This window comes from Leptinotarsa decemlineata, unplaced genomic scaffold (genome assembly GCF_025532065.1).
Source record: "Leptinotarsa decemlineata unplaced genomic scaffold, Ldec_3_MD MMD2_tig00026330_RagTag_RagTag, whole genome shotgun sequence".
NCBI classification, from domain to species: Eukaryota; Metazoa; Arthropoda; class Insecta; order Coleoptera; family Chrysomelidae; genus Leptinotarsa; species Leptinotarsa decemlineata.
In genome coordinates, this window is record NW_027412690.1 from 5692456 (window position 1) to 5720028 (window position 27573).

At 34.8% G+C, this 27573-nt stretch overlaps 1 protein-coding gene and 1 long non-coding RNA gene across 2 annotated transcripts in view; both read left to right on the forward strand.

Moving 5' to 3' along the window:
• LOC111517305 (uncharacterized) overlaps window positions 1-27573 on the forward strand; it is a 633122-nt gene that overhangs the window by 352973 nt on the left and 252576 nt on the right.
• The window catches only part of LOC141485735 (uncharacterized), a 75699-nt gene that overhangs the window by 9994 nt on the left and 38132 nt on the right, over window positions 1-27573 (forward strand). The window contains exon 2 of the long non-coding RNA XR_012467392.1: window positions 2219-2270. This is a non-coding gene — a long non-coding RNA (uncharacterized lncRNA). The remainder of the gene's footprint in view (window positions 1-2218; window positions 2271-27573) is intronic.

The following is a 27573-nucleotide window of genomic DNA, read 5'->3' on the forward strand; positions in this document are numbered from 1 at the left end:
TTGAACGTTCAAAGTTCATTTTTTTAAAATTGTTCATTTCTACCAACAAAAAAATCTGTTTTTCAGTAACTTCTTTATACGTTGTTTAATCTCTAATCATATCCATTCTTGTAACAACTTGCAAATGAATGAATTTCATTGTTAATGCAAAAACCATACGTCAAACTGAAAAGAATCAAAAGTTTCTCAAAAAACAGTTATACATTTTTTTCATTCGGTACCCTGATGTAGTTCATAATTTGAAACGCTCAAAATATATAATCATATGAAATATTTTCTCAAAATCGAACCTCAATAGACAAAGAACTGCATATTTACACATCGTCAGCTAATTGACGATCAGCAGGCTTTGAAATGAATCATACGTGAGAATCCAATCCAAAAAAGGATCGTTTTGGTTGCGCAAAAGCAAAGAAGAACAGACCTTGAAACGTGACAATTTCTGCAGATCTTTCAAATGGTGTGATAGCCACTTTTCGAGCTTTTTCACCTTTCCACTACATTTTAATCCTTCAAGAACTGCATGGTACCTGACGCCCAGTTTTTTCACCATCCCACACACCGTTTGTGATCGGTCAGTCTTCTCCAGGGTCCTTAAATTCTCGTCCTGGATTACTGAATTTCGCAAACCAATGCAGTTCTCAAATCAAAAATTATTTTCCTTCTCACCTGTATGATTACCTATTTTAGCCTCCTACACTTCCATTCAATATATGAAATCCGTACTTGGAGACATTCCATAAACTATTTGGACTTCAAAGAAAGGCCATTAGAATGATGAATGGCCTAAGTTTTCGAGCTGATGTCAAAGTCTACACTCTGGGATTAACAAAACTGTATAGCTTTCGATGCTCATTATGGATTGATGATGGCAGAAAACACAAGTAATTCTTCTCATCTCATAGCTCCCGAATTCGTACGAGATAGATAATATTCTGTAAATTATTACGCACCTAGGTTTTATGCTAAGCTCCCTTTACATTCGAAGATTTTATCCTATAATAATTTCAAAACCAAAATTAAACATATACTTATACAGGAAAGTTATTACTCAGTTGATGACATTTGCAATGCTGATCTGTGTTGTTACTGAACGGAATTTGATTACATCTATTCAGATAATTTGACCATAATTTGTTGATTTGTACTTTTGTCTTGTTTGATTTATTTCAATTATCTGTCACTGATCACTATTATTGGTGTTTCTAATTATCATCATGTAGAGTGTATATTCTCTGTATCCTTTTGTTTCGGAAATATACTGATTTTAAATTTACTTTTTACGCTGATGGACTTTTAGAAACTGTTGAGCCGAAGAAAACTCAAAACAGCCTTAGTAGCTTCCAAGCTTTCCATTTAGCAAAATGGAGAAAACATTACAAAATTTCATCCGAAAGAGCAATTTCCGTGCTTTCGCAAGGTTATCAAGACACTGTTTTGCTCTCATTTTCCATTAGCGTCCGGCATATCGCTAAAGAAACGGGGTAATTGGAGGTAATTTGATTTACTTTCATTTAATTAGCTCGCAAATTATAGCAGTTCATTTTTTAATTGAATTGAGACATGCAAATTCCTCCATTATTTTGCCAGCAAAGCAAATATCTCCAGGCGCTCTGTTCAATTATTCAAATCGGGTGTGCTGAAATTTAAATACGTTCACCCGTAGTTTTTCACACGAAGTATAAATTCTAAATGCGTGATTTATTTCGTTTCAAAATATCAAAAATTATGCATATATAAATTTTTCATATTGGTTCTCAAGTTCGCTTCTACGTTTTCAGTATTCAATTATAGTTTTCAACGAAAGTCATTTTTTGTGGAAGAAAAAATCAGTTTTATATCGACCTTTTTTGGGTATTTGTTACCTTCCATTTATTGATATATTTAGCGAAGAAATGGGAGCACGTGAAAACTAATTGTATATCTGAATTTTTCGTGAATCCACTGATTTTCAAATTGACTTATAATCCGTATAATATAATCCGTATCTTCTCTAAATTTCAATCCAACTAATACTATGTCAAGCTCTTATAGAGTTGATTTGATTTGATTTTATTTTTCACAAGAGATGTAAATGTTATGTTTTGAGAAAGAAAAAGACGAACTAGCAATACATAACTTCAATTGAGAAATGATATGTATATGTATGTATATGAAGTATTATAACTATTTGTAATATTTAAAGGACTGTACATTTCAGATAATTTTTTTTTTTCAGGTACGTGGAACATATTTACATGACATGGTAGCCACAAAAGTAGAATTCATTGGTGGGTAAATATGAAACAAACTTTTTTGTTATATTGAGTAGTGAAATAACTATATTTTTTTTGAAAAATTAGATTCATGTTAGAATCATGTTCTAGAGCTAGATATTTCATAATTTTCACAATTTTCTCAGCTCTGTCACTTCCTGAAATACCTACTAAAAGTAATTCGTTGGAGTACCACAATATCATAAGTATTTTTCAAGCAGTTCATGATTATTCATTATATAATATACTAGCTGACCTTACGAATTTCGCAATGCCTTAAAAATCGATACAAAATGCGTTACGTTATCAGTTGAGGTGTATTAACTTTTTCATATTGTCTTCGAGACATACGCATAGAAATCATGAATTTTATACTAGTCTTCTTTCTTAAGGTTTCAGATGTTTCGGTAGTTATTCTGCTATTTCGCACAGAGGCAAATCCAACAAATCGAAAATCATGAAAATCGGTGTAGCACGATCGATTAAATGAAGGAAAATGAGTTGAATGAGAGTCGAAATTGTGTGAGCTAGGGATTGACAAGGTCTCATCTTTTAACGTGCGATTTCTTACGTGAATGGAAGTTACAGTTGGTGTCTTTTCAGTTTGTTTATTTTTATTCACGCAAAAAGGATCCGCAGATTCTTATTCGAATTTGCAACATTTTATGATCCAGAATACATTTTTACGACTCACCACAAGTCTTCAGCAATCACTCATTTCCTAAGACAATGGAATAAAAACAAAGTTTCTCCCTCGTTAGGCATGTCATCAAGCTTACGTCGATATCGTCATCCTAATGAGACCAACTACCAACATGTCCTAACAATAATCGTCTTTTTGAAGCCAACATGGTGTAATGTATGTAGAAATATATACTTTGAGAACAATCTGACAACGTTGCAAAATCAGTATACTTTACAGCCTCGATGTGAACACACATATTAACCGGTGACAATAAATAACCTTATAGAAAAGTATCAGCCTCTTGATTTCATAAGAAACAATTTCTTATCAAACAAAGTACATTACATGGTGGCAGCGGAAAAGTGCTATAAGGTTATGCAAGAACACTACTTGGAAAAGTGCTAGAAGGTTATCGAAATTCGTGCGAAACCAGTCGTGAAAAAAGTTCGACCGTTGAGAAAAAACGGCTAAGTTGAAAACATCGAGAATTGCACTGGCAGTTTTTGTTAAGTTTTTTTTCGTCGACAAATGGTGTTTACGAACAATTTTCTTGGAAGAATATAAATTCTATCAGTGAATGTTGACGCAAATAAAACCTTTAATAAATTTGCGGGTTTGTGAAAAGACTTCTGTTTGGTGAATTATTTGAAGTCTGTGTATAAAAATAGGTACAGTTGAAAAAATGGGTGAACCGTTAAAAACACCTGGAGAATTTTCATTCAGAGGTGAAATCTCATCGAATTGGAAGTTGTGGAAACAACAATTTGAATTGTATTTGATGGCCAGCGGAAAAAATTGCAAGCCAGATGAAGTCAAAATTGCCATTTTATTGAGTTTGTTGGGTGTTGAAGCAATACAAATCTATAATACATTTGAATATGCACCAGAAGAAGATAAAAATAAACTGGACGTCGTTGTTGAAAAATTCGACAAGTATTGTAACCCCATCAAAAATTTGGTTTTTGAACATTATAAATTTTTCAAGAGGGATCAACTTCCTGGTGAATCGTTTGATCAGTTCATTACTGCTCTTCGACAACTGGCATCGACCTGTGAATTTGTGGAAAAAGACGTTCTTCTGCGAGACAGAGTTGTGCTAGGTGTGCGTGACTCGAGGATTCAGGAAAAACTTTTACAAAAACCTGATCTTAGTTTGAACGATGCTATTACTACGTGTCGTGCGATGGAAATGCTGTGAATAAACATTATTACAGAAATAATAGTGCAAGTGACAACAGTAAGGCATCTACTTCAGCATCTTTTGAGAGATTTTTCGGACAAGGGAGTGTTCCAAGAAAAAATACCCACCATTTCGAGAAATCTGTAGGTCCGGCATCAGGAACAGCTGGTAATGTAAATAAAAGATGTAATCGATGCGATGGTTTTCACCAATTCGGTAAGTGTCTTGCCTTTAATAGAATATGCAGTTTCTGTCAAAAAAAAGGACATTATAGAAAATGTTGCCCTAACAATAAATCGGGGGTGCATGAAATAGTGCAAGAAACTGATGATATTGAACATTTGAATAATGACTCTTGTGATCCTAATTTAATTGTGTGGTCTATTACCAATCAAACTGACGTTAATGCAGTGGAATGGTTTGAAAAAATTAATTTCGGTGGACATTCATTGAATTTAAAAATAGACACTGGTAGCCAAGTTAATATTTTGAACTACAGTGACTTTAAAAAATTGCGAATTAGTGATAAGGCACTCAGTCGCACTAATTCGAATTTGTCATCTTATTCAGGTCATTCAATTGATGTTGTTGGACAATTATATTTGAACTGTAACTACAAATCAGTGAATAGAAAAATTTTGTTCTATGTGTTGAGCTCCAATAAACCATGCTCGATTTTGGGACTTGACGCGATAAAGTTATTGAAAATATTACCTGGACATGAAATTGTTCGTGATGTTAGTGTAATCGAGAATAATGAATTACAATATATACTTAAATCACATGAATCCGTTTTTACTGGCATAGGTAAAATCAATCGTCAATATAGAATAACTTTGGGTGACAACGCGATTCCATGCGTGAGTGCACCGCGAAAAATTCCTATGGCCTTGAAATCGAAGGTCAAAAATAAACTAGATCAAATGGTGTTGGATAATATAATTGTACCTGTTAATGAACCAACTGATTGGGTACATCCAATAGTAGTGGTGCCAAAACCAAATGGTGATGTCCGTATCTGTATGGACCCTCGTACATTAAATAAATATATCAAACGTGAGAGATTCCAGATACCGACCCAGGAAATTTTGTTTTCCAATTTGGCTGGAGCCAAATATTTCACGCTCTTGGATGCTTCTCAAGCTTTTCTTCAAGTGCCTTTAACTTATGAAAGCTCTTTGTTGTGTACCATTACAACATGCTACGGTAGATTTCGGTACTTAAGGTTACCATACGGAATTTCATCAGCTCCAGAGATTTTCCAAAAATATATTCACGAAATATTAGATGGTATTAGTGGCACAATCGTGTACATAGACGATATTTTAGTTTTCGGTAGAACTTTGGAAGAACACAACTTGAATTTGAAAACAGTTCTTACCAAAATCAAAGATAGTGGCTTAACTTTGAATAAAGAAAAATCCAAATTTTGTGTTAAAAAAATTCAATTTCTTGGACACATCATTAGTGAAGAAGGAATATCAGTAGATCCTATCAAGACTAAAGCTATCCAAGAAATGCACTCACCCAGAAACAAGAAAGAACTTCAAAGGTTCCTTGGAATGATTACTTACCTGTCTAAATTCTTACCTAACCTTTCTCAAGAGACCAATCAACTTAGAAAATTACTAAGTGATAGAATCGTGTGGGTTTGGACTGAAAATGAACAAAAGTGCTTTGACAAACTGAAACGTCTCGTGTCTTCTGCAACCACTTTGTCTTATTTTGATCCATCAAAGGAAACCGTGTTATCTGTGGATGCAAGTCCCTATGGGCTTGGTGCTTGTATATTTCAAGATAATAAACCAATCGAGTTCGCATCAGTGTCACTGACTGATACTCAAAAAAACTACAATCACATCGAAAAGGAATTGTTAGCCTTGGTCTACGGATGTGAAAGGTTCCATTACTATTTATTTGGACAAGCCTTTATCATAGAATCGGATCATCGACCATTACTAGGGTTATTAAAAAAACCCTTAGATGAATTATCTCCTCGAATTCAGCGTTTAACACTTAAACTTCTCAGATATCAATTCACTTTAAAATACGTGCCAGGGAAAGAAATGTATGTATCAGATACATTGAGCAGAGACCCAACTTCTGACTTTCTCAAGACGGAATATTTGGAAAATAACCTCAAAGTATTCTCTATTCTAGCTACTTCACGAGAGAATGAGAAAAGGTTGCAAAAAGCTATTTCAGAAGACGAATCATTACAAAAATTGAAATTTTTTGTGCTACAGGGTTGGCCTGATCACAAAAGTAAGGTACCAAATGATGTCAAAAAATTTTGGCCGATAAGAAACGATATTTTTCTTCAACATGACATTTTGTTTTATAAAAAACGTGTTATTATCCCAGAGTGTTTGAAAGATGAACTGCTCTTCGTAAGCTCGAGCTTTACTGTTGAGACTTTGTGCTGTTAATTGCGATCATTATCGTGGATGGGCTGGGAAAGAGAAATCGTGTATAACGGAAATGCGGTTTTGATCGGCTTTTGAAGGAGAGATGGAAAATTTTTCAATGTGGGTGACAATCTGCAGATGACTGCGAAATAAGTAATGTTTTTTTGTTAATGTACTCATAGTCTATAGTAATACATCATATCTGGTTCCAACCTCCATGCATATATCCACCTAGAAGTTGAGAGGAACACTATGAAAAATATTATGATTTTATTTTTTCCAAGAATTCGTCAATTTTTTTTTTAACATCATTATGATATTAACCACGTACGCCAACTATGTCCTCACCATCAACATGTTCAGCTAACAATTATTCAAGGTTCTTTCAGTAGATTACTAATATATGAGGAGGTTATTTTTTGGCATATTGTATTGTATTTCTGTTATACAACATATATTCTTCAATTCTATCAGTGGCGTTCGTGTGGGATTTGCAATGAAATATTTTGAAGTGATACGATATTGCTTTTTCTCCTTGTAGAAATTATTTTTCCAATATTCAGTCTTCTCTGTAGGACTTTGACCTTTGACGCACAACTATTGAATATGAAAATGATATTTCAAGTTTTTACAATGACACTGGTAAACACACAGTTTGCTGCCGGAATTTTTTTTACTGTTTCTAGGTAATTTGGGTCTGCTGAATTCAAAGATGCCACCAGATTTGCTCCAGCAGATCGTTTTGAGAAAATACGACAACAGATCACATTTCTAACATATAAGTGATATACACTGTCCGCCACTTGCGATGGAACACCCCATTTTTACGGTAAAACATATTAGGAGGCAAAATAGGCTCAAAATTCCTTCAGATTCGTGATCAGGACTACCAACTTACTACGATTACACTTTTTTCCTGAAAAAATTTCAGTCCTGAAAAATCAGAATTTGTTTCACTTCTCATGAAAACACCCCCGTATCTTCCGTAATAATTGAAGTAGATTTTTTTTGGTTTTGACATAAAAACGAAATTGTTTAGGAGAAACTCGACTTTTGTTTTCACATAAATAATTTATTTTTTATTTTGTTGTCAGGAAAGTTATTCCTTCTCAATAAGAAAGAAATTGGTAACTTTGTAAGAGGAACGGAAACATGTAATCATTGAGGTTTTAGAATGGTTATTGTTAGGTTATATTCTCATTTTCTCATTATTTAAAAAAACAAGGATATTTTGTGGCGAAAAATGTTATGTAGTTCAAAATTCTTTCGAAGTACTACTTTGAAAATCACATTTTCAATTAAAAAACAAATCAATCAATTTTCAGGAAAAAAGTGTATTCGTAGTAAGTTGGTAGTCCTGATCACGAATCTGAAGGAATTTTGAGCCTATTTCGCCCCCTAATATGCTTTACCGTAAAAATGAGGTGTTCCATCGCGAGTGGCGGACAGTGTATATCACTTTGGCCAACCCCATTCAGGTGGTAGGTGCATTTTGAGCATTTCCATCAGTTCTGAGAGTTTCATCGTTCCAGCTCGAATATTACGGAAGATACGGGGGTATTTCCATAAGGAGTGAGACAAATTCGGATTTTTCAGGACTGAAATTTTTCCAGGAAAAAAGTGTATTCGTAGTGAGTTGGTAGTTCTGATCACGAATCTGAAGGAATTTTGAGCCTATTTTGCCCCCTAATATGTTTTACCGTAAAAATGGGGTGTTTCATCGCGAGTGGCGGACAGTGTATATCACTTTGGCCAACCCCATTCAGGTGGTAGGTGCATTTTGAGCATTTCCATCAGTTCTGAGAGTTTCATCGTTTTACCTCGAATATTACGGAAGATACGGGAGTGTTTCCATGAGAAGTGAGACACACTGTATGTAGTACTGCTACTCATCAAACGAAACACGAATAAAAGGTAAGATAATATATTGTACAACAATATACTTACAAAAATCATCATACATCTCTGCCAAAAAAACTTAACTTTTCATATAACCTAACCAACATCGCAGCACAAATATGTTATTCGGCGTCACCTAAACACTTCAATTTATATGATTTTTTTGCAAAAACTTCAAAAGGACAGTCCCTTTGAAGACTCCAGCATTAATCCGCCGTCAAGTGAGTGTCCTGTCTCCCGTGATACCTCTCTTTCATCGTTTTGATATCTTGGTGGAAGCGTTCCCCTTGTTCCTCACTGAGGTCACCAAGATTTTCTGGGAAACGGTCTAAGTGGCTGTGGAGGTAATGAATTTCAATACTCATATGACAACCAAGTTTGTTGAAATTGTTGAGCATTTCTTCCACTAAATCCCGGTAGTTTCTCGATTTATTGTTTCCAAGAAAATTTTCCACAATTTTCACAAAAGAGCACCATGCTTTGCACTCAATTGTAGTCATCAATGAACTGATGAGTTGTCGTATCTGAGGTCCATCAAATATTCCGGCTTTAGATTTTTCTTTACTAAGTGCAGGGAATTTGCTGGACAAGTATTCAAAACAAAGACGATTCTGGTCTAGGGCCTTTAAAAATTGCTTCATCAGCCCTAGTTTGATATGTAACGAAGGTAATATTATTTTCTCTCGGTCGACCAATGCTTCGTTAACTACGTTAGCTTCTCCTTGAACTAAAGCATCTCTAGAATGCCATTTTCTCCTACTCGTGTTGGTCTTTAGCCCTGCTATCCCAAAGACACAGGAAACAAAGATATTCTTTATAGCCACCTTGTTGTCCCAGGAGAAAGTTCACCATCTCAAAATCAACACATCGCCCACTGATGTTGGTCATACTTGATGTTTTTTAGCACCAGCGATATTGTTTCATATTCTTCTTTCAGTTTTGTAGAATTACCAATTGGTATACTTCCATATTTGTTGTTATTATGTAGAAGAACACACTTAAACTCCGTTTGGAACTCTGGATAAAAAGACACCAGTGATCTGGTGTATACTCCGATACACTCATTTTTTTCAATTTTTAACAGTCCTTTAAAATTGTTACAAAACACCATATCATCTTGCTGAGTAAAAAAAGGCAAAAGATCTTTTTCTCTATTACGGTAGTATGTAATTTTGGGATCTGGGTGAAGAAGTTTCTTTTTCTTTAGTCTGGAGGCAAGCAACTCGGAAGAATCCTTTGGAAGGTTCAAATCTCTAATAAGATCGCTTAGCTCTTTCTGAGTAAAGCGCTCAGGATGTGTTGAATCCCTTTCAAAATCACTGTCGTCTTCCTCAAATCTATCAGTCTGTAGTTCGTCAGATAACTTTTCGATATTATCCTTTGGTAACGTTGGTAGGCTGCTAAATATTGGAATAGGTATCTGCTCAAGCTGATGTGGAATTGGTCTTATTGCTGAATCCAGGTTAGGATATGTCCACGTATGTCGATTGTAACGATTAATGCCCTTTATATTCAAAAGACAGAAATAACAATCGTGAAAATTATTTTTTTGTTCCTTTCATACCATTGGAACACCAAACTTTGAACATTTTCGTTGTCCTTTCGTCCACTGTCGCAAGGTTTCAAAAAAAGTTTTGCATACTACATAAGGAGCTCAGGATTTATCTTGATCTGCTAAATGAAAACCAACCTAGGCTTGAAAGGCCATTTATATAGAATCACAAACTGGTTTTCTACTTTCCTTTACAATGTACTCGCCACATAAGTAGTAATAAACGTTGGGTTATTCTCACAACAACGCCTGCTTGTAGAAGCCATGGATTTCAGTTGTCAAAAACAAAATCTTGCAACGAAACACAAGTTCAGACTGAATTTTACAATGGAATTCAGTTGACTTTATAGGAATTTATTAAGGCCATTTCCGAGAAAATACTATTTACTTATCGGACAATAGGTAAGAAGCAATTAGCGCTAATTTCATGTTATGGGCATTTTCAATAAGTACACTTTAATTAGAAGTCATTAGTATGCATTTGTCTCAAGTTTGTTCATGAATTTATTGCAATTATAGTGGTCGAATATACAGAAATGTGAGAATATTTAAGTATTTGATGAGTATATTATATCTCGAAAACTAGAGCAGATATAGAGAAAAGGTTCGTATTTTTGGAATCAACACAGATGAAATAACCAAAATCAGTTGATTTTTTTCCGGCAGTAAGACAAACATTTTTTTTTGGTGGGCTGTGTAATCAAAGCAGAAGAATCATGAAATACAATATTATATGATATGATGTTAGGTTGTTTCAGAAGTATTGTTCGATTTCATCAGACTAATTTAATTCAATGACACAAAAACCTAGGCATCGGTTTTTTCCAGAAAAATTAATGTCTCCGAACCAGGTATAATAATGTCAGGCAATTCCGCTTTCTGCTTCTATAAGTTTGTTGGGGTTTGAAATGGACACCAATATGTCTTGGCACAATCATGTCGCAAGATTTGCAAAGGCTGCTTTTCAAAAGCTTAGAACACTGTTCCGAACCAGAAAACTGTACACACCTCAGCAACTTTTGATGTTTTATATAGCTCAAGTCAGACCTTCTTTGGAGTATTGTTCTCATGTATGGGGCTTCGCCCCTAAGCATAACAGAAAAGAGCCATCCGCCTGATTGGAGACACGAACATCACTTGCAACCTTGATAGTCTGGAATATCGAAGAGAGCTTAGAGATTTGTATATCTTCTATAGATATTTTCACGGGAAGTGTTCAAGTGTCTTGGTATATGTGATTCCATCAAGAACGGCACATGTCAGAATTACGCGATGGACTGTGGCTGCTCATCGTTTTGAGGTTCAACTCAGTAAACCTCGAACTTCACTTTAAAAGAACTCTTCCATTTGGAGAACTGCGTTTATGTGGAATGAACTTCCTGAGAACGTTTTTCTAGCAGCAGCTGACAGTACATTTTATCAATTTCCTCATAATAGGATTCTGCTATGGTGGTTTGACCCAGTTGCAAAACGTTACAGTGAACCATACAGCCGCTGACCACCATACAGTAACCATGTTCTTTTTTGTTAGGTTTTCGCCTTTGAAAAGTGGCTGGTTGGCTCATCGGTGTCCAACTACTGTCCTGAACGTCTCCTGTTGTCGTAGAGGATCCATTTTTTGTTACACGTCACTCTCCGATCCAAAAATGGATTGTGTTGCTTGCTCAAAAGACAAGAACAGACCTCAAAACGTGACAATTTCTGACGATCGTTCAAGACACACTTTTTGCAATGTTTGGCCTTTCCAATATGTTCCAAATCATATGCTTAGTTCCTTCGTCATCCCACTCAGTCTGGGTCAGTCTCCACCAGAGTCCTTAAATCCTCGTCCTGTATTACTGTAGGTCGATCACTTCGACCACCAATACATCACTGAGAAAAAAAATAAATAAACAAGGCATCGCGGAAGAAACTTCAAAAGATTCTCTTGTGTGTGGAATAGTTCGCCTATTGAAAACGTAACTGAATATACAACATTAGTTCAATTCATTCTTGGTGATGTAAACATAAAACAAAGTATAATATTGAATCAACTCGTGCATATACAGTTGAATAGAGGAAAGAAAAAAAAAGATAATAGACAAATAACATTGTGCGTAAAAATTCAAGGTGTCAACTTGAATTTTTACACCTATCTGGTACAAAATCCCAAATATTCTTGCCCATGTAGCTACAATGCCTTTGACCGACTAATTTATTACATCTTGGTACCAACGCGGTATGTTCTTTTTTTCTAGTACTATATGGGTGTTGAAGTTCGTTCAGTGATATTTTTCCCTCCTAATATTCAAGTAAAATAACCATTTGATATGAAAAATCCCGCTCTCCATGAACAAATTTCTACTAGGATAAGTCCTTTTCTTATCATATATAATTTTCAAGATATGTTTTTGTATTACGTTCAGACTTTTTAAGTGTTTATCGTTCACACCGCCCCTTGCTATAATTCCATAATTAAGTTGTGATTGTACTGATCCATAATAAATTGTTTTTAACTGGGAGATTTTGAGAATTTTTCTCAATAATTTGAAATGTGATAAAAATTCGCGTAATTTTCTGGTTAAATGTTACATATGTAGATCCCCTTTCATATGTCGATCTAGAACTACTCCCAAATATTTGATTGTAGTGGCCATCCGGTTTTGAAGTTTCCTCGTTTATTTTTAAACTACCCATGTTTGGGAGGTTATTAGTGTAGGAGGTAAATGGCAAGTATTTGGTTTTGTCTCCATTCAATGTTAATTTGTCATGCTGAAACCACCTGACGATTGTGTTGAAATCAACTTCGGCTTTTATTTTGAGTTGTTACCACGTGTTTGACTCATACAGTACAGATGTATCATCAGCAAAACTCAAAATTTTACATACCGATTATAGTGTTAACAAGCTATTGATGTATATGGTGAATAAAACAGGGCCCAAGACTGTTCCCTGCGGGACAATATGTGTTATCATTGATTCCACCACCAAAGCCTATTTCCAACAATAATATCCATGTGTCTTCACAGTGATCTTTTAAGAAACGAGAAAGTTTGGGAGTTTTTTTGTAGAGGATATTTTGTTCTATAGTGCTGCTGAGAGAATTCGAGTTAATCCATACCGTGACGAATGTTTGTGAAGGGTTTCTTTCACCTTCGATTAGTCAATTGAAGCTATATCTTCTCTCCTACCGAATCAATAACAATTTTTCTATGAAAACTTCATACGTTCCCCACGAGTTCACAGGAATTATGGAGATGAACAAATAAACGAAGAGAGATATATTTCAACCGCATTTTATTTGTTCCCATATCCCGCGACATCGAATAAATCGATCGAATCACTTTTTGTGGAACACAATTCTCCCAGACAAAGCTATCCAATAAACCAATTCGAACATAATATGGTATCGAATAGCACACATACATTCAATCGTTTTGGCGCTGCGTTCCATCCAAGGAGCAATTACAGACAACTCGGACCGGCGGCAACTTCAAACGCCTGATTTATTATACTGAATAAATCAATTAAGATTAAATTTGAAAGGATTTGAGACAGCGGGTATGCGTCGTAGTACGCGAGAATTAGGCATAATGGTCAGAATGTCGATATAGACTGATTTTTCTTCGAAGTGGAACTTGAGAAGGCGTCAAATGGTCTTGATGAAATATTATTATGACATTACAACACTTATATATTTACCTGTCTCCGAAACTGTATAGTACTCTTCCTGAGGAAGAATATTTAATTTTTCTCAACCTCGGATAGTAGTTTCAGATTTTGTTGACAGAAAAAATACTTGAATCCAATATACATGATTGCTATCATTTCGATTAGGAAACTACACACTACATCGTTTTATTTATACTATATATTGTTCCAATTATTGACCATTTTCTTTTACTAGTACATAGGTATGTATTCATCGTTCCATTTATTCAAAAGTTTTACTTTTATTTACATTTTATTTTACGTTGTGTTACTGAAATGTCATTAACGATAGTGATATCTTAAACATATATCCTTTTTACTATTGTTAATTTTATAGGTTTAACTTTATATCTGTATATTATATCTGTGTTTTACCAAATTCTTGAAATTGTATTGTTCCTGTTATGCGAAGCAAGTGCTTTTGCATTCATCGTCATTTTTTTTATTACTATTATTATTTTCACCGTAGTGTGCGCTGGTCAGGCCCTATCCGCCGAAGCCCCGATACATTCGGAAGGGCGCGCCAGCATTATCAACCAATGACCACTCCCCACACCGTGAGGTAAGTGATCATTGGGTTCGAGAATCATGTACCCTGAGCAAGCACAGTGAGCCAAGACTCTATCCAGATCACTCTGTCAAGATGATTGTTCTGATTGTTGGAGTCCTTGGTGGAATGATGTCCTCTCTACTCTCGAATCTTAAAATCATACCGGCTTGCCGCACTAAGGCAGAAATCTTAGCCGCACAGATGCAGAAGGCTGTCATTCTAGGCTCACTACCTTTGCTGATGGTACATGATTTTTTTTCACCGTAGTGTGCGTTGGTCAGGCCCTATCCCCCGAAGCCTCGATACATTCGAGAGGACGCGCCAGCATAATCAACCAATGACCACTCCCCACACCGTGGGGTACGTGATCATTGGGTCCGAGAATCATTTGCCCTGAGCAAACGCAGTGAGCCAAGAATGACAGCCTATCATTATGCCTTTTATTATGCTATGTGAAAACTTTCAAGTGAATGAATAAAATTATTATTATTATAATAAAAATATCCTCGAATGACTTCTAAGATATTTGGAACTATGGTGAATTACAATTCTCTTTCACACACATTTTCTTATTTTCATAAATATATCAGGTTTTCATTTAGAATTAACAAAATAATGTAATTTTGTGAAATCCACGTTTGCTTACTCGTTCGTCCATCTGTCTTCCCGGTCAGCTAGTTTTCCTTCCTGAAATGGATATTTCCAATAGAAATATATTATTCCACATATTATATATTTAATAAAAATTCGCAAAGAATCATATGAGTGTGGTTTTCCTTTTCACAAAACCCATTAATTACTGTGTTTGAGATGCAAGGTATACCTCAATACTTTCGCTCTAACTATAACTCCATGTTATCCATGTTGTCCATCATGAAGAAAAAAGCTCAAATGTTGTATTTATGACCTAGTCAGTAATAGGTCATTTCATGTCACTAGTACAGATCAAATCGATGGCAAAGATCGATTCATTGATGCCACGTTTTTAGGCTCCTCTGTCATCAAACGTCTTCTGCTACAAAAAATTTGTACAAATAATAAACAGGTGAAACAAAACTGTTCAGATATGAAAAACCCTGGCTTTGCAAGTAACCGCCTTTAGGAGTTTCGTTTATCTTTTATTTTCGAGAAGTAACGTCTCTGTCGATCTCATAGATGGCGTTTTTGTCTGGGGAGAATTCATCACCGTCACATAAATTGAAACTCGTTGAATAAAGTATATATATTTGATCAGAAATGCTGGCAATAAACTGGTTAAACGTGTTTCCAAGAAGAAGAAATCCAAATATTTCTATGTCACGTTCATTAAATCAGATACTTGGGTATGGTTCTTGGAAAAAGGCATGCTTTACAGTGATTGTCAAAAATACCTATGAATGGAAATAGGCAACTAAGTCTGGTTGAGTTCACCTCAATTTTGTGAAATTCCTCAAGATGTTTTGTCATCTCTCATTTATGAATACAGGGACCGCACCAAAGCTATCATTCAAGATCTTGCATTCCGTAAAATAGACTATTATTTTCATTCACTATTAACTGTGAGTTTTCCGTTTGATTTCAGTACTTAGATTGTTGCTGATTATTTCCCGTTTGCAAAAACAGTTGAATAATCAGGCTTCACCTACAACCCATACCGAACACTTTTTCTTAGTCAGATTGTCGCTTTTTCATCCGAAGAACTGCGTTTATGTGGAGTAAACTTGTTGAGAATGTTTTTCCAAATGTGTCCAGCGATTCATATCCAATGCGAATCGCTACTTTCGTACAGGCACCGCTATGAGAGCGCCTTAAATATTTTTCTGTAGTGGTTGTGTTTTGTCCTTGAAAAAAATTCATATTACGTGTTGAAGATACATTACCGCTCGTTTTCCACTTCCGCGAAGGTATGATTGCAAGTGGTGGAGCCACCAATAGTCTATTCTGTATAAACTTCAATTGATATAACGATGAGATTGGAACCTTTGGTGTGAAAGTTGAATAACTTTTTTCGAGATCAATTGCCTTAACACCAAACTGATATTTTTGCACTCGATGCGCGTTTCGCCAACAAAGTTAGCATCCTCAGCAGAAGATAATTGATACCTAGTCTTATATAGTCTTATATAGTAGTTAGTCCTTATATACTAAAATTTGTTACCTGAGGTTGTATACCTGAAGTCCAATATGGAATTTCTCGGTAATTAACTACCTGCAAGTTCTTAGTAATTATTCTCTTCCTAACAGAAAATTAAAAAGCGGGCTAAACGGGATGGGTCCTTTATCGCCATTTATGTTTTTACATTTCGCTATTTGTAGACTCTCACATGCATGCATGCCTGGTGTCATACACATGCTTAATCAGTTTCAGATTGTTTTCACCAATTCTGTGGTCCTTGTCTAGAGCATGTTGGGCGACACTGGATTTTTCTATCCTTCCGAATTTCATGTGTGCACAATGGTCCTTGAAGCGGGTTTTAATCGCTCGTCGGCTCTGGCCGATGTATTTGCTGTTGCAATCTTGATAACTGATTTTGTAAATACCCGACCTTTCTGTGTTTTCTAGTCTATCTTTTGGATTACCAAGAAGCTGTTGCAATTTATGAGAAGTTTTCAAGGAGCATTGTGCACACATGAAATAAGGAAGGATAGAAAAATCCAATGTCGCCCAACATGCTCTAGACAAGGACCACAGAATTGGTGAAAACAATCTGAAACTGATTAAGCATGTGCATGACACCAGGCTACTCGATGCATGTGAGAGTCTAGAAATAGCAAAATGCATGAATGGCTATAAGGGACCCATCCCGTTTAGCCCGCTTCTTAATCTTCTGTTAGGAAGAGAATAATTACTAAGACCTTGCAGGCAGTTAATTACCGAGAAATTCCATGTTGGAATTCAGGTATACAACCTCAGGTAACAAATTTTAGTATATAAGGACTAACCAGACTAGACTAGGTATCAATTTTTTTCACATGAGGATGCTAACTTTGTTGGCGAAACGCGCGTCGAGTGCAAAAATATCAGTTTGGTGTTAAGACAAGAGATCTCGAAAAAAGTTATTCAATTGATATATCTTTTCAATTTGTTATTGTTATGAATTTATATTGTTATTCACCAGTTCAAGATTCGGTATATTCAATTTTGGCACCACACGCTCTATTTCCGTTACACAAATCACTTTGCCTGAGTTTCATTGCACACTTTCTGTCACCAGACACTTTTCGAATGCTCCTGATAAATCTAAGAGCCTTATATCAGATGATCCTAGCGGGCCATTTCAAAGAACCACGTTCACCTATCAACCGATTTGGATAATTGTCCTCTAACAACTTTGAAACCAACCAGTCTTAATGGGAAGGTAACTCATCTTGCTGAAACGTAACATTACTAGAAAAAAATCGGTTTAGTTTATCCAAACTGATAACAGGTAGAAGCGGTCCCTTAGAAGCCCCACCCAGAACACCGGATATGAAGCCTCTAGATGTGTTTGAAGAGGAACATGACATCTGGAGTGTACGATACACAACTGCAGTTCATTCCACAACTCATGGATATAAAAAAAAATACTCGCAACAAAATTACCTCAAAAGCATTTCATATCATTAGAAATCACTTCAGTTATATTGTGAACACTTTGAATATTTATTTATCGGAAACATTTCAGTTTAAATTAGGATAGTTTGTCATCTCATTGCATAGTTTTCAGATGAATATAAAACTGTAAATTACTCAGGAACGGGTGACTAGATTAGCGTAAATAATTTAGTTCGGTGTAGAGAATTGAAATATCTATCAATCGACGTATCATGATACCTTATTCCTATCAAAAAAAAAGATTTGGTAGCTCTTCCTGTAATGCAACAGTATTGTTTTTTATCAACAAGTACCAAAAACGATGTACTTTCATGTTATGTTTCCGACTTCAACATGGAGATAGTAGCACTCGTAAATAAAAGCTAGTGAATTTCGTTGTTTATCTGTTGGCAGTTACTCACCAAGTTTCAGCCATTTTGGACGTCAATTGTTATGTAACAGTCGTTTGCATGAGTTGCTGTTGTGTTTTTATGAAAATGAGTATCTAGCTGTCCTTACGCAAATCAAAGATGAGTTGGATTCTGTATATGGGGACTTTACACCATCATTCACCATCAAGAGTTTAGGACGTCCAAAAACTGTAATTACCGACAAAAACATCGTCAAAGTTCTTCAAATGCCATTTTTGCCATTATTTCCTAATTTTCCTGGAACAGCCACCACTCAGGACTTCGATATGCATCTCCAAAATTGGAGCGGTCTGCATGTCGATCGAAATTAATTAAATATCAGCAAACTACAAATTATTCACGAAATGAGTGTTGTCGGATTGGATGAATGTATGATCGAAGTAAATGAATGGGGAAATCGTCAGCACGGATAACTCTGAATTGATGGGTTGTTCGAGGAGAGTCTGCATAATAACTTTGGTTCCATTTGATGCTGGAATTTCTGGTTATAGCTTTATTGGTCAGCAGAACTTATTAATTACAAAGCAATCGAACAAGCGTTCTTGATGATCCAAGTTGATTCATTGTCTATAAGTACATGGAGAAATTAGTATTCTGTCTGGTCCAAAGTAAGGAAGGCGTACATGGGAAAATTGAATACCGACTTAAATTCATTATGGGTTTTCATTGATTAATTTATATTCTTGAATAGATTTTTCATTTCTATTTATGATTTTCATTATTTTCATCATCAGATACATCAGTAATTACTGTGATTGATTTTGGGACCGACACGATTGACGTATGGTATGTGAAATGATATGCAAATGTTTTTCAATGAAAATTAGAAAAATATCCCTTGCCTATTCCGATTGTTGTTTATTTGTAATTCTAATTTATCTTGTAGAAAGTTTACCAAGAGTTGTCCATCTTCAGACGTGAAATAAACATCGAAATCTCCTGCTAAAATTAGTGGCAACATATGATAGTATTCTCCTGATTCTTCAAAACCTACTGGACCGTAAATATGTGCTCGCACCTATCTCTCTTTCTCTCTCTTGCCCCTACAGTAATATGAGAAACGTAACTTCTCCTTTTTATATCTTCAATAACTCATACCTCCCTCTCGACTTCCGTTCGCCTCGCCCGATCACAGTTTTCGTCACGTATTCACCAGCTTACTCCCCAAATCAATCGCGCGTAAAAAAAGTTACTTCAGAAATAATTTTCTGGTAGATATTTTTTGCCCAACCTCGAGTTCGAAAATAAAATTATAATCATTTGATGGACAAAAACAATTTGTTGCTATAGCAGTAAAAAAAAGTTCATCTGAAGTACGCCTCGTAGTAACCCGCAGGGATCTATTTTTTTAATATCAATAAATCAACTTTTCAACTAAGATTTCAATGAGAAAATTAATGAAATCTTTTTTTAGCTGAGGCGTCATCAAGTTTCCATAAACTTCATTTATTTCGTTCATTTGAAATATTCTATATTTCACACTTGAATAACCTTTTGGAAATCAACATATAAATATATCGAATAATTGCATTGAATCGAATTTTTTTGACAGAGTATCCTAAATTATATTTGGTATATTTCATCTTTCAATACCTAATTTTAGTTTGGGGGCTACTACGAATACAAGTTAGTAAGTAAGCTAACAGAAAAATCATTATGAAACCAAACACCAGAACCAGTATGCATATGCCACAACACAAGCATGCAAACAAATCATCTAATCATTTGAAGTTTTTTTTAATCCTGGCGTATTTCAGTCGAATATTGAACATACATTATTTTTGTGGTGGAAATCAGAGTTTTTATCGGGTACTTTCATACAATCTGATCATGAATCTGGTTTCAAGCTCCGAACTACTTTAGAATATAAAGCTACTCAAATTTGGGAATATGTAACGCATATTGCGAAAATTCATCCATTTGCCACTTTAATTTTTTATTTTTTATACAAAACGTTTAATTTTGTCAAAATCGTATTTTTTTCAGTACACCAGCAATTGCTATTAAACACATGTTTCGTTTTCATGAAGCTGAATGAAAACTAAACTAGAAATGAATTCGATGTTGTCAAATTCATCAAAGGAATGAGAAATGCTACCTTCTTCTTAATCATTTGGAATGAACCTGGCAAGTTGTAATTATTCGCTGAAATGGACAAACATATCATGTAAAGAGTCAATTAAAAACCAAACGAACATACAAACAGCTTCACAAATTCAACAACATCCAACTCAAAAATTACCGACTCAACATCCAACGACACCTTTTACAACTAAAGTTATACCTTACATTCCAAGACTATCTGAAAAAATAAGACGAATTGGAAATAGATATGATGTTAGAACTACTTTCAAAACAAAAAATACACTGAGATCTATACTCACACATACAAAACCCAACAACACTGAAGAAAAAACAAAAAATTGTATTTATAAAATACCTTGTTCTTGTGGTAAAAGTTACATTGGTGAAACCTCAAGACCATTGAAAGTGTGTGAGAATGAACATCGAGATTATATAAAAAATAGACAATTGACAGGATCAAAATTATCAGAGCACATTTTAAAATCAGACGGTGAACATCGGTTGGAATGGAATAAGACAAGAAAGATTACCAATGAGCCTCATTCTAAGAGACGTAAGCTAAAAGAATCAGCGTATATTCTCATGTCTGGAGAGAACTGTATCTCGAATAGCTCCTTAGAAATAGACCGTACTTGGCTACCCATCTTGAAGAAAACTTTGGATAGTGGCGAAATGGCAACAAACTGATATCGGAGAGTACCTTGTATTACATCGAATATTTCAGTTGTCAAAACTTCTTTGTTCAGTTGTTCAAAACTTCTTGGACATCTGTCGAAGAAGTGAAGAAATAAGCTCTCAAAAAAGGAATAACTGCGTATATATTCGAATTTTTATCCATTTCTGAAGACGGAGGTAGATTTTGGCCTCCGAAACGTAAAAGATAAGTATTATTTCTTAATAATTTTTTTTGATAGGCAAAATTGTTGAATACGACAAGTTACTGATAAATAGAAGATTTTTCTTTGTGAAAAATACTTTGATTTTTGCGCAGTAACTTATCGGGGTAAACTAAAAAGTTTGCCCTTCTACACTTGTATAAAGTTCTCCATTATAATTTTTATATTTTTTCAGATTGTGGAAGGTAACAATTACCCAAAAAAAGGTCGATAAAAAACTGATTTTTTCCTCCACAAAAAATGACTTTCGTTGAATATAACATGTACGTTCTTCTAGGGTTGAGCTTTGTGAAATTTGTCAACATAATTGTCATTTCTTCAGTTCAATTTTTCGTGATATTGCCAACAAATGAAATTTACAAGATTTTATTACCAAAAGTGAATTCCTAGAAAGTCAATTTTTATGAGTTTTGACCTTTGATTGAACGGACAAAAATAAATGGGTGTATTTCAAAATTTTCCATAAACTAGTACGACTTGAACAAACAAAAGTTCACCTTTGGAAACAATGGAAACCAAAATCAACTTACCTATTCTACCGGAATAACACTTTGTTATCACATGTTGTGAATCATGCCCTGAAGAAAATAACGCCGGCCGCCACTGGTAGCCATAAACCAATTGTGACGTAGTAAGAGCGCGCGAATGTTCGATGTTCGCTGCCGTTCTAGATGTAGCGAGAATTATGCTACCGAGACAGTCGAGTGAAAGTTACAGTGCGATACCAGGGCGATCTAGTAAGGCGATAGACATTCGAATTATGGTTGAAGTTTTAGTTGAAGTGTTTGTTGTATTTAAAATGAAATGAAGTTAAGTTTGATTATTGTTCAGTGTAGTCAATGATTAATAAACCCACGAGGAAAAACGTAACCCACATTGAAAAAAAAAGGAGTAAATCAAAATTTAACACTCATTCCAAAAACTGTTACTTTATTCTAAATTTGAGATCGTATAGTTCTTCACTAGTTTAATATTCATTTCTTCCCGTTTTCTATTCATCCTATTATTTATACGTTGAACATCCAGTACCTGAATTATTGTTATTCCGATTCAATAATTGAAATATGTTAAATATTTTATAATCGTTGAGAAAAAATGTAACCCAAAATTTCACTGTTAAATTAACAACATATTTGAATATTTTTCAAACCACTGAAAGGAGAGACAGAAAGACTAATCATTCACAGAAACATTTACTATCAATCATTCACGGGTTACCAACAAAATTACTTTCAAAGATATTCATATCGATTACCTTGAATCAATACTTCTGAACTTAATGACTTTGCCGATTTGCCAAAAACGTATTCTCTCTAGATCATCAAAAGCAGTATATCTATTTTTTTTTTTTGGGAAAGAAAGTTTTTGGCTTTCTACTACTCCATCTGATACTTGTTACGTTTATAGATGAACAAGGTAAAAACCAGCTGAATCTAATCAATTTTCTAGTTCCACTATAGTCTAATTTATACGCTCCTGTGGCTCGTGTTAGAATCACTGAGAAGTTTCAGCAAAGCAAGAAGTAAATATATAATGGGTAAATATAAACACCAAATCGATTTTGGCATGTGCTCTTTGAAATGATTTTCAGAGGTTCGGCAGTTCATCCACCATACTTCTTCAGTTTCATACGTCCTCTACCATTGTATCGTCAAAAATATGTAATACCATATTTTTTTACTGAGGACTACAGAGTGGAAGAAATTACTGTTCACATTAATAAGCTCTTTTCTAGATTTTTTTTCCATTTTGGTACATCCAGGAATAGTAGGTAGGTTGTCTTTGATTTCAGGACTAGAAATACATTTCCATTTTAATGTTTCGAAGAACTTTCTTTCTTTTTTCAGTTTCGCACAGGCCACAATATATAACAATTTTTTCGAGTACCTCAAACCAAATTTCGGCTCATGACATAATATCATTAGCATTCATTACTAAAAGAAGAAACTACAATATTATATGTTTCAGTTCATAAACCCTCAAATTAAATATCTCGCTTTATTCCATTATTGGAAAAATAATCAAATATACGTGATTTGAAAATGATTTCATTCTGTTTCATCCGCATACAAGTAATTGTTGCCACCTAATTAAGTATGTGATTAATTCAACGAGATTCTTGGACACTCGCCCTCTCACTAATTGCAGTTGGCAACACTAGTTTTCCAGCACACCATGAATATGCTAATTGAATTCAGGTAAATACGTTGTAATAACCAAGAAACCATGTGTAGATAACATTCTTGATATTTTGACGGCATCATCCTCATTAGTATTCTCCAGGAAATGAAAATAGGAGCATGCGAGAAATAAAATAGTGTTGTAATTTCCTACATAGGAGAAATGTGGTAATTGATATTCAGTGGTTCAAATGCATGACAAATTAATTGAAAAAGACAACAAACACTGTAAATTATTGATTTCATTAGAAATTGAAAAGACAAGGACAATAGAGTTGCGAAAGAAATTCCAGAAACTTCAGGTGGCATAGCATCCAGAATTGTAGGAAGGAGCAAACGTGGGTTTGGGTTCAGATATTCTGAGGGGTAGAGTTTTTGATAATGGAGTTTGGCCAACATCGTGTTTAAGCTTGCCCCACTGAAATTTTCTCATATTATTTTTGGTAACTGGTTTTTGATCATATGAGATGACATAAATTGAACCGTTATTATGTTGGGTATAACACGTGTTTAACAGCATATAAGATATACTCAAATATCAAAATCAAACAACAATATACTCAAAAAAATAAAACTTGAGACAATTATCATTATAAACTAGTTGACACAATGAATCTTGTCTGATTGAGCATCTAGTTTGTAAAGTCGATGACATGTCTTCTCAAGAAGAAGCTATCTATGAAACCAACAGTTCACATGAAACACTGAATGAGATTTATCTAACTCTCACTGCAAAGCAACTGGTTGAAACCAGAGCACGCGAGCTGTTGCTATATACCTTCTCAACTGTCGACATAAACCCCGAAGACAGAAACATCAAAAATGGGATGGATAAAATTGCGAAATCTACGTTGAGCACCTTGCAGACTTCCACCCAACTTTCTATGACTTCATTTCAATCTTAATGAACGTCGAGACTTTCATCTCAAAGAGCGGGTCGGTAGCAGACAGCACTAATTAACAGCTCCACATCGTAATCTGCCTTGATAAATAGTGTGAACCAGGGAGAGCCGTCTCCACTCCACTCATCCTTTAGCATCTTTGAGGAGGAGATGCAGCTTCCCGGCTCGAGGTGCAGGAGTCGTGGGAGCTATCGTCTCCATGGACGTGGAGGCTCCTGCTCTTCGTCTGAAAGCTCCATTGGACTCATTGCACTTCGGCGGTGAGAGCCTTTCTCTCTCTCTTGGGAGCGACAAACGTAAAGCTCCTCGTGTGAGAGAGCACTTAGTGGTTCTAGCGACGGTTTGTTTTCAGTCTCTAGTCACAGTTGCGTTGCAGTGAAAGAAAGAGCACGAATCTCCTCAATTTCTCAATGGATCGCCTTGGATGACCTCGATCATCGATATTCATGGATTGAGTCTTCCGTCGATGCCATAAATGACGTCTTTGTGAAGGAAGACAATAACGTCGTCTTCATTTACTTAGGCTTGTTTTTTAAATACAGCTGGCTTCAGAATTGCATGTTTTGTTTATGAGCTCTGGTTTCGATGAACCTAGTTATCAATAAATTTTTCTCACTTTCATCAGTGCAAATTTACATATTCTATTCGTAGTGGACTAGGAGGGTCTACAAAGTGGATAACCTCAATTTGTATCAATGGAAATTCTTTAGTGGAACACTCGGAAATCAAAGTATTCATACTGAAACATTACTTGGTGCTTGCTGTTTTTTTTTGTATTCAACCTTGCACAATCTGAAAAATAAACAAAGCTGAATCAAAAGAGAATCCGTTGAAATGTAATCAAGAATAAATTGAAAAATTCACTTCGAAAATTTACTGCGTAACTGAAGAGAACAATTAGGTATTTTTGATTGATGTTTTGGTAACTGTTATACGTCGAGTAGCATAAAACAATTGAATACTAGATTTTCCAAATAATTCCATAGTCTTTGATGGAGCTAACATTCAAAATTAGACCATCAATCCATTGAATTTTCAAACAGTTATGTGATGCATCGCCGAGGAAGCGCTTGAGGAAAATATTGTATAGCGGTTTTTGTTTAAAAATCTGTTTGAAATCTGTTTTTCCGTTAATCAGCTGTAGCCCCCATACGAACGACAACTCTCAGAAGTTAAGAAACTTGTGCGAGCTGAGGACTAACGAGGTATTACCTTTTAACTTGTGATTCCTAACACGGATTCCTTTGAAGTGAAAATCATACAATAAACTGTATAAGTCGGTTTTAATATGGATTTCCAACAACTATCGTCCAGTTCAATTCAGTTACTGAAGTTTTGTCAAGTCAAGTCAAAATATGCTTTTTTGTTTGAAGATTCATATTTTATTGACAAAGCTTGATTGAATAATTAAATAAAAAAACAAACAAACAAAATTACACATATTAGCTGTCGCTACTAAGTCATATAAAACTATTAACTATAAAATAATATATATTTTCCAGTAGATACTGAATATATGTATATGTAAAAAAATAGGAAAGAAAAAGATAACAGATTTGTTATTGCCCTATAGCACATTGGAAGGTGATTGTATATTTTCTTGCTCTCATATATCAAAGGAAATTTTGTAATTGCTGATTTTGGAATTGGCAAGGGTAAATTTCGACTTCCTCTCGTGTGGTAACGTATGTCATTATTTGCTGCTCATTATTTATTACTCATATAAAACTTTCAACTATAAAATAATATACATTTTCAAGTAGATACTGAATATATGTATATGTAACCAAATAGGAGAGAAAAAGATAACAGAAACAGTTTTAATTTACTCAGCACAATACAACACTTTAGGAAAATAGCCAGTAATGATGTATTTTAATAATTTTCAATAATATATTGTCCAAGAAATCCTTATTGACAAAGCTAGTGAAACTTCATGAAGTCAACAATGTTGAAGTTTTTAAAAGATATTCAAATTATTATAGGAAGTGAACTATCATTATATGGTTAAAAATGTACATACAAGAATACACATAAATGAAACAATTTTTAAACCATTACAGATAATAAATAAATAAATCATTACTGATATGTAAGCAACTGAAATACTAAGAGTTAAAATACATCACCGTAATATTTCTGTAAGTCATAGTAGGCATTTAACAAATTTTCTGAATGTTTTTAAATTTGTTATTGCCATATAGCACATTGGAAGGTGGTTGTATATTTTCTTGCTCTCATATATCAAAGGAAATTTTGTAATTGCTGATTTTGGGATTGGCAAGGGTAAATTTCGACTTCCTCTTATGTGTCAACGTCTGTCAGCAGTTGCTGCTGAGTTGTAGTATTTTTTGTGAATTAGGCAAACGGGTTCTAAAAGAATAAACAAGGTACAGTAGGAATTATCTGACTGATGAAAAGTGGTTTGCAGTGGTCTTGTGATTTAGCCCTACATATGTATCTGACAGCCTTTTTTTGTAGAACGAATACTGAATATAAGTAATTGTGTTAATAAAAAAATTTTAAGCTATTTGTTTGAAATGGTCTGTCACGAAACCTAATGTGACAAACCAAATTCTACGCGTGCGAAGCCTCTGGCCACAACTAGCATTCATATTGTTTTTGAAGTACCAAAAGGATAACTTGCCCCTATAATGAAACCAAGCATTTTATCTGCATTTTCAGTGACATAAGATATTTGTCTATCGAAAATCAATTTGGAGTCAAGTCCTTTATTTCGTAACATTTTTGGAGATGATAGTTTCCTAATTCATTGCCAAAATGTGATAGATTGTTTCAATGAAATACAATTTGATAGCATTTGTGAGAATTTGGGAAATAAATCTTTCCACTCCCATAATTATGAATATAAAACTCTGCATTGGCCTTTGTAAATTACAATCTGCTGGAGTTTTTCGAGGCAGACATTAACATTTCAACCACTGATGAATAAAAAAGGTTCAAAGTTTTACCCCCTCCTTAAATATCGTGTTGGAGAACTAGATAGTTGGGTGAATGTAATTTTTTCGAAGATATATGAATATTTCATTCTATAACTGACGAAATCTGACAAAAATAGAGGCGGCACACATTGAATCCATTTTTCATAACCAAATTAGACTAATTATTTTTGCCGCGTTATTGCATCCCGTGAAATCCCCAAAGCTTTCCATTCCGTCCGCATCCAGAGATCTCATAAATTAAAAACTCATCCGTGCATTTTCGAGAAATAAACCATGTCCCATTCACGCATATTCCAATACGTCCGCCATCTGGCAGGAAATTTTTCTCTGATTAATGGCTCCCC